The sequence below is a fragment of the Neolamprologus multifasciatus genome, chromosome 22 (genome assembly GCF_963576455.1).
Source record: "Neolamprologus multifasciatus chromosome 22, fNeoMul1.2, whole genome shotgun sequence".
Classification (NCBI taxonomy): Eukaryota; Metazoa; Chordata; class Actinopteri; order Cichliformes; family Cichlidae; genus Neolamprologus; species Neolamprologus multifasciatus.
In genome coordinates this window covers 21,071,229-21,080,052 of record NC_140459.1, presented here as the reverse complement: position 1 = coordinate 21,080,052, position 8,824 = coordinate 21,071,229, and the positions used below count along the sequence as shown (strand labels likewise).

General features: G+C 38.5%; 2 non-coding genes across 2 annotated transcripts; one reads left to right on the top strand and one right to left on the bottom strand.

The window, feature by feature from the left end:
* Positions 1 to 3,914: 3,914 nt before the first annotated feature.
* On the bottom strand, positions 3,915 to 4,033 carry LOC146493456 (5S ribosomal RNA). The gene has a single exon (XR_014872168.1). It is a non-coding gene; the product is annotated as a 5S ribosomal RNA (ribosomal RNA).
* Positions 4,034 to 4,343: 310 nt separating this feature from the next.
* On the top strand, positions 4,344 to 4,462 carry LOC146493455 (5S ribosomal RNA). The gene has a single exon (XR_014872167.1). It is a non-coding gene; the product is annotated as a 5S ribosomal RNA (ribosomal RNA).
* The last annotated feature ends 4,362 nt before the right edge of the window (positions 4,463 to 8,824 follow it).

Sequence of the window (8,824 nt, the reverse complement as noted above, 5' to 3'; positions counted from 1 at the left end):
TGTCATGATTAACATAGATGACCTTTTTGTTTTTTTGTAGCTGACCTAGTGAGTCTAGTTAAATGCTCATCAGTAACTTGAGGAACCGTCCTTTGATCCCCAGCGATTTGGACACCATGAACAACCTAATCCTCTCGCTATACCATGACCTGGTTACGGGATCCAAGGAGTTTCCTAGTATTCCATACACCATTCCATCTCTTCCTACCGACTCACCACCTGGTATGATGTTGCCATCTGTAGGCCTCCGCTTTTATTCTCGGATCCTGACTCCACTACATCCGGAGAAGGCAGATATTCCTGTGCTGAAGGCAGATCGGAGGAACTGTGTCCGCACAATGGATGTCAATGGCCTCACTGTCACCAGAGTCATCTCTGCTGTTTATCAGACAGAAGACAGTGAGATGACGAACCGTTGGAGAGTCACGGACTACATCTCAGAGGGCAGAGTTATCATGTGGGTGCTCTGCCAGTATCTGAAGATGTTTGCACAGGATGCAAAGAGAAAGACTACAAAGGAAGACAGCAGCAGCAGGAGCCCCACTCCACCAAAGAAGGCCTCAGACTGTGAAGGCTTTCCCAGGCAACTTATTTTCTCAAGAGTTTAATAGTTTTAAAACTTTGGCACTGCTTCTGTGAACTGCTTTGGGCATACAGCAGGGCTGTGGACTGGATGTTGAACCAGGGACATCTATTTTAGAACCAATTGTAAATCTGTGCAAAATTAACTAAGGTTCCATAAAGACTGTGCCAAGTGTACATTATTCTCTTCTGTATCTTAAACATCAGCAAGAATCAACAAAGTGGTAAGTAATAAGAAAAGTTTAAGGTTGTCTCCAAAACAATGTCCCAAAACATTAGAAAACTGTCATGACTGTGTGCAGGCAGGCAGGGAGAGAGGACCCAAAATGCAGGACTCACAGAGGCAAACGTACCTCAAAACACTCTGCATCCACCTTTTTGTTTTCTTGTAGCTGCACTGGTGAGGCCGGTGAGTGTACGTCAGATGGCCATCACAAACTTGAGGAACCCTCCTTTCAGCTGCAGCCTTTTGGACTCCATGGACAATCTAATCCTCTCCCTATACCGTGACCTGGTTACGGGGTCCAAGGAGTTTCCTCAGGTCCCAGTCAGGGGATTCTTTCACTCAGAGCAGCTGACGACACCTTTTACCCACATGCAGCAGAGTCAGAGGGAGAACACCGTTCCATCTCCTCCTACACACTCACCCGTATGATATTGCTGCCTGTAGGCTCCTGCTTTTATTCTCAGATCCTGACTCCAGTACTTCCACAGAAGGTGGACATTTATATGCTTTTACCATTATCTTCCAAAGTCTGCAAGAAACCCTGAAGAAAATTGAGGACATGCATCTCTCGTTGTCTGGTTGATTGTGACAGTCTGGAATGAAGGTGAGTATTATTAACCCTTTGTGGTTGATGGATACACCGCACCTCTAAATCACATGACCGATTTAAGCTGACATAGCTACAAGCTGCAGCCATGCTGAGTCTCCATTTCAATTGTGTTGAAAGTTCAGACTTCAAACTATATGCCAGTTTTTTAATTTTATTGATAGGCCACTAAACCCAGAGTTATGATGAAAAATATTCCCGATACTTTTTTCTGAATACTACAGTCACGTTTAGTGTGGGAACAAACAGCATTTTCTAAGTACAGCACCAAAGAAAGAAGCAATTTACAATTTATATTTGCATTTCAAGTTTCACTAAACATGTTTGTGGTTTTTACAGTAAAAATAACTGTTTTTTCCTGCTTGGTTTTTGTGTTTTTTGTGTGATTTCAGATCAATTTTGTTAATACACTACTACACTATGTCAATCGAAAACATAACTGTGAGTTCAGACACGTGAGATTGTGTTGAAAAGAATGATACCAAACAAGGCAAGGTAAATATTTTTAGTAGGTTATTAGTAACAATGGCGTGTTGTACCCTGGACTGCAGAGGGTTAACCCAATAAATCATGAAAAATGAGGCTTACATTTTTGATGAAAAATATGTTCATGACAGTGCAGATTTTTGGCATTTTGTGTAAATGTAAGTAAGAAATAATTTAAATATTGCTTATTAAAAAAAAGAGTGTGAAGCTTCTGTTATACTTCTGTTTGTAAGTGAGCCATCCCACGTTGTGTAGCTTCCTTGAGTTTATACTTATTGGGCTACATACTTATTTATTATATAGGCTATACAGTACATAAAACCAAAATTCACAATTTTGCTAACATAAGTGTTTAATTATGTAGGCTAAAAAAAGTTGTAGATATAAATATATATTTATATGAAACGTGTATACTTTCTGCATTTTATATATTTTAACCATATATAATACATATTACAGAATGTAACACCTGCATATGGATAAAATAAATAAATAAATAAATGGCCTTGATTTTGCCACCCCATCTGATAAGGGCATCTGGTCAGTGATGCATTTGTTAAATGATAGAGGTAAAATTTTATTAGAAGATTTCACCGCCAATTATAATCTGCAAATAAATAACAAAGAATTTCAAAAAATTACTAAGGCTATCCCTCAAAACATTCTATGTACAGCATATAATCTTTTTCAAAACCCTGACTATAGATCCCCTGACCTCCCTGAACTCTTGGTAAATGGGCATAACATTACAGCTAACAGTCTAAAAAACTCCAAAATTAGGGAATTATTTACTAATGTTTTTTCCCTTATAGATCCAATCCAAATTCCATCTCACATCTGTTCTCCGGTGATCAAAAGAAAGAGATCAGAAAAAATTACCTAAAACGTTCCATTCCTCCCAAAGCTAAGGAGGTCCACTACAAAATCATCTCTGGTATTTACCCTTCCAGAGAATTTCTCAGACGTCGCTTTGCCATTGATAATAATTCTTGCTCTTTTTGTGATGGGGATATTGAATCAACAGAACATTTATTTTATGATTGTATATTCTGTAAAGCCCTGTGGAATGATGTGCAGTACTTGCTCTTCCTAACTTACTTGAATTTTCTAAAAATGATATTATCTTTGGTTCTCTAAGAAAAGAAAAGAAGCTTGAAAATGTTCTAAATGTAATCATTATTATGGGAAAATTCTTCATTCACAAATGTCGTTTTCTAAAAAAAACAAAGCTGTCCTTTTTTACTTTTCACAAAGAACTCTGCCTCTTCCTCTCATCTGTAAAATTTATGGACAAAAAACAAGCTCTGGATCTGAATCATATGATTATTGAACTAGATCTGCTAGAAAACCCCTAAGGTATAACTAATTTTATGTCTTTTAATTTTAATTTTTTTCCCCTTTGATTCTGTTTGGGGTTTGTTTTTATTTTATTTATTTATTTGTTGTTGTTTGTACTTCCTGTTCATTATCTATCTTCTATATGTTGAAATTCAGCCTGTTCTGATACTATTTCATGTTGGGAAAATAGAATCTTTGTAGAGATTGCCATAATTGCTGTACATTATATTTCTGTGCAATTAAAAAAAAAATTGGACAACAGACAACCTGGAAACATTTCTTCTGCAACATTCAGATAGTAGGATCAGAAAAAACACGAATGCATGAATCCATCCTGCGTCTTAACGGTTCAGGCTGTTGGTGTAATGGTGTGGAGGATATGTTGTTGGCACAGTTTGGGCTCAGACATGAGTCTATGTACATTTCTGGCCTTAGCTACTGTATAGTGGATCTGTTTGAATGAGGAGTTTCATTAATTTACTGTTACTATTAGAAAGTATAAAAAAATAGGAAAGAATGCCCTGGAAAGTAATTATGACCTATAAATTTGTACTTAATAAATGTCAAGCCATTATATGTTTTTAAAGAAACGGTTTGTTTTCTGCAATTTGTCGTTTGACACAAACAGGAAGAGGAGCAGCAGCGCCCCCTTCTGTGTGTGTGTATAAGTGAAAAAGCTTACAGCACCTGGTATTCCCAGGCGGTCTCCCATCCAAGTACTGACCAGGCCCGACCCTGCTTAGCTTCCGAGATCAGACGAGATCGGGCGTGTTCAGGGTGGTATGGCCGTAAGCGACTGAAGAGCACACAAACTGACCTTTTATACATGCCAAATACCACTTTTTTCATCAATTAAGATTCTGAACATGTTTTCCATCCAATGATGAAACATTCATTCCTACGGTAAACTTTTTACTTCAGCATAGAAAACTGTTTACAGTAACACATCACTGATCTTAGATCGGAATAGTGTGCAGCTGGCTCTTAAAATCACCGCATTTATTTAAGTAACAAAACAAACTGTTTGGAGACGATCTGCAAGACAAAAGTCAGAGAACGGCTTCTGAAGCATTAATAAAACGGGTATTTGTCGTGTGGGTTGTCGCTTACGGCCATACCACCCTGAACACGCCCGATCTCGTCTGATCTCGGAAGCTAAGCAGGGTCGGGCCTGGTCAGTACTTGGATGGGAGACCGCCTGGGAATACCAGGTGCTGTAAGCTTTTTCACTTATACACACACACAGAAGGGGGCGCTGCTGCTGCCTCGCTTTGTGTTTTGCTCCATTCTCTTCTCTGTTTGCTTGTATCGTGTGCGTGTGCGTGTGTTTTACTAAGTCTCTGAACACGTTTTCCATCCAGTGATGAAACTCTTGAGCATTAGGCTAGTTTAGATGCTTTTGGGGGTGCTCAAGCATCCCTAAATATCATCACAGTACCCTTAAATAATTATAGCAATAGTACTAGTAATCATAACAAACTGACCTTTTATACATGCCAAATACCACTTTTTTCATCAGTTAAGATTTATTCCTACGTTAAACCTTTCACTTCAGTTTTAGCTTGAGCATAGAAAGCTGTTTACAGTAACACATCACTGATCTTAGACGGGGATAGTGTGCAGCTGGCTCTTAAAATCACCGCATTTATTTAAGTAACAAAACAAACTGGAGATGATCTGCAAGATAAAAGTCTGAGAAGTTCTCCTGAAGCATTAATAAAACGGGTGTTTGTCGTCTTAGTTGTCGCTTACGGCCAAACAGGGCAGCCAGTTTAGATTCACACAGTTGACCTCATGCAAGAACCACCTGGAAAGGGATTTATTCGTAGAGTATGAATAAAGATGTTCGATTCATTGGTTTTATTTATTATTTGGAGTGGTCCTTTCTTTTGATGCATATTGTGCTTTGATACTTTAATTAAATTAAGTAAATAAAACAATCCTGACTCAGCTGATGTGATATTTTATGTTGTGTTGCTTGTTCTACTGGCACATAATCATCTTCACAGACAGTATTGATAGTGCAGTCATCTTGTTTCAGTCTACAGGTATCTGAATCAGGCCTTCTCCCCTCTGATGTGAACTTCTACTTCCTCTCTGGTAACAGTTCAGCAAAACTGGACAGGATATGAAAATACAGGAATGAAAACATCAAGTGACAACGCAGCAGAAAACCTTTTTCAAACATTTTTATTAATTAATGCAATTTACAGTCAAGCCAAAGAGCGAACTATATTAAGTGATACGTATTCACATTATGTCCTAACAGGGTTTACAGCATATCTTGTGTTCTGTAAGCATAATTGTTACAAAAAGAAGAAAAAAAAAACAGAAAACGTAAAAGAGAAATCAAAGCTTACAATAACAAGAACAAGGAGCTTAGCAGTGGATTTGAAACATATGAAATGAGCAAAAGACCCTCACCAGAACAGGAATGACAGCAAATTCAGTTTTGGCATGTTGTGGTTTAAATAAGGGAGTATAAGAGATAGAGAAACTAAAATATATGCAAAATATAAGTGAGCTCAAAATGACAGGAGGAAAGGGAGGTTTGAATTCACGCGGCTTTGCAGGGCTGCCTCTGCCAAGAGACTTTGGTCACTTTGCTTCTCTGTCATGGCTTATAATTATAAGAAAGAAAAGAAAAAAAAGGAGTGTCCTGGTATTAGTTCTGAGTTAATTTTGTATCAATTTTGTAAATCCGCAGATGATTGTCTTCTGTCAGAAAACAACAACAAAAAAGTTTTGTAGTCAGCTGCAACTCCAGGACAGACTGTACATTCTCAGGAGGTAGATAACATGAAGTCTTAAAAGAAAGCGTGTCTAAATTGGAATCGAGCTCTTTGTCAAGTCTGTGAAACTGTAGTGCATAATTTGTTTAAGGCCAAATAGGAACCTCACTTGTAGATCTAAGGCTATTTTAAGACAAAGGGTGTCAGGGTGGAGGAGGGAAGTGCACGGGATGGGATGGAGGGGTGGAGGACAGGGTGAGCAGATACAGCCCTTACATGTCAGTGCCTGAGTCAACAGTCGCGCTTTACCACAGCTGCTCGGTGCACATCAACCCTTGGTTAACTGAACCCAATCTCTTTTTTTTTTCCTTTTTGGCTAAGCACATGCAGGGAAGATGCAAAAAAATAAATAAATAAATAAAAATAAAATAAAATAGAAAAGGACGCAGAAATGAGACGAGGAATATTCTGATTGACATTATGACTTGCATAAATGACACGTTATTTGGCCACATGGTGTAACATGTTACAAGAAGAGCTATCAGCGTGGGCACAGCCTGAAGTGACATTCAAACCTCCCTAGAGGGGAAAATTATGTTACTGGACAATATGAAGCACACTAAAAGAACAAAACAAAACAAAAAAGGTCAATGCAGCATATATCAGGCTTATGAGGTACTTCATGAATATATAGATATATCAACGTTTTTAGAAAAGCTCCTCCGAGTCATATTATTCCTTATAATTCCTATTGATAGCATAAAATACCTCGTCAGTTTTATTCTTATTTTCAGCCCAATCTCAGATGGGCCTCCTTTTTTTTTTTCTTTTTCTTGAGACCGCTTTGAAAGTGCAAAACACAAATACTGATCGTTCTATGCAGCATCTACACACGAGGTTGCATGGTAGTTAAAACTTTTTTTTTCTTTTTTACTTTTTATGCGGCATGACAGATTTTAGTCAAAACTTTATTTTGAAAGGACTCACGAAACCCAATGCACAGAGAGAGAGAGAGAGAGAGAGAGAGAGACAGAGACAAAGAGAGAGAGAGAGAGAGAGAGAGATCCGACAAAAGGCACACATCGAACCACGAGCGCACGCTGGATGTCCTCAGTTTGGGCTAAATCGCTACGACCTGTAATCAACAACCACACACGACCTCGCGTGTGCCTTCCGTCGAATTTCAATTCTGTTTCTTTGTGTGAAGTGTATTCAGATGTGGATTTTCCCTTTGTTAATGTCACATGCAAAACTACATCTTTCTCCCTACGGGAAAAAAAATAATAATTAAAAATAATAATAATAATGGCATTGAGTGTGGCGAGTACCAGATGGGGAAATCCACCCTGGATTTTATTGCAGTTTGGGTTGAAAAAAATGGAGGCATTTGATAACAGCGTGGCTCTGTTCACTAAGAAGCCTTGATATTTCTAAACTTGCTGGCAAAACAAAAACTGAAAAAGAAGCTGGTTCCATAAATTGAGACTAAGTTTGTCTGATCTCACAGGCTTTTGTCCTGCCAACTAAAAGCCTGCCCACAGTGGACAGACTGGTTAAAGAAGAAAAAGAAAAAACACCAACAATCTGCAGCCCACGCTCAGGAAATTTATTGCTGTGCATACATCTTTTCCACAAACCTTCGTCGCCACTACAAACAGCTTTTTAAAATCAACAGGTTTTGCTGGATTATCAACATGTCATGAATTAGCAATTACGATGGCACATTTTAAAAGATCCAGACATCTTTTATTGTTAGTATTACACGTGAACGAGTCCTAGATTGTGCTTGGCTGTCTTCATCGACTCGCATTAAAAACAATGAGACTCCCGATAGTAAAAAATTTGGTCCGGTAAAATGTAACCAACTAAAGCAACCAACCAGTCCATGCAGGATTACTTATTAAGGGTGAAACCCCCCCAAAACAGACAGTGCTTTGATGTGATATTGGCTTTCATTGGTTTGGTCACTACAATTTCTTCATTTTGTTGTCACTCATAAATTAGGGATAATATTAGCTAGCACCCGACACTGCTCTGAGGTAGTTTTATCCAAGTCGGTAAATAAAAAGCCAAGTCGTTCACAAGACTAAAAATGCTTGGAAAAATACAAATAAAAAAATACCCACAAGTCTTGCATGATTGGATTCATATAGTTCAGCTTAATGGTAATGGCTTGGTTAAGTTCTGTAACGGCTCTCCTCAGTCTAGATCTGATTTACTACGTCATCCAGCCTAACCCTGAATATCCACCTGGATGCAGATGTGTCACCTGTCAATGCCACAGCTGCCAGATTACTGTGTGCTTTTCTGCACCCTGCTGGTTGCCAGAGGAGCTTAGAAGTTCACTTGTGAATGCACAGAAATAGCTATATTCAATTATAATTTATAGACAAGATATTAGGATAAAATGGCATCCAGCAGGCAATGATTTAAAAAAGTGCAGTTCGAGCATAGCAAACCATCTACTTGACATTAAAATATTCCGTGGATGAGGAAAATTCAAGTGCTAACAAAATGACTGGGATTGATCCTTTTATGATCAAGACATTTTCCTGGCCATTTTTCCACTAGATGTTTAATTAGAAACAAAGTAGTACAGCCAACACTGTAATCTTGCACTCCCGTTTCTTTGCCTTCAGTCACACAGGTCTAGAGAGTGGTTGGCGATCCCTGGAAACCTCAAGTGGCCAGGGAAAAATGTTTATTCCCAACTAGTTGTTAAGTGGTTGCTGGAAGTTCCTGGCTGTCACCAAAACCTTTCTAGTGAATAGTTTGGTTGCCTATATTTTGCATGGAATATCCCAACTTGTCTGCAAACACTTGCCAATTAACCACCGAGTAGTAGTGAAACTG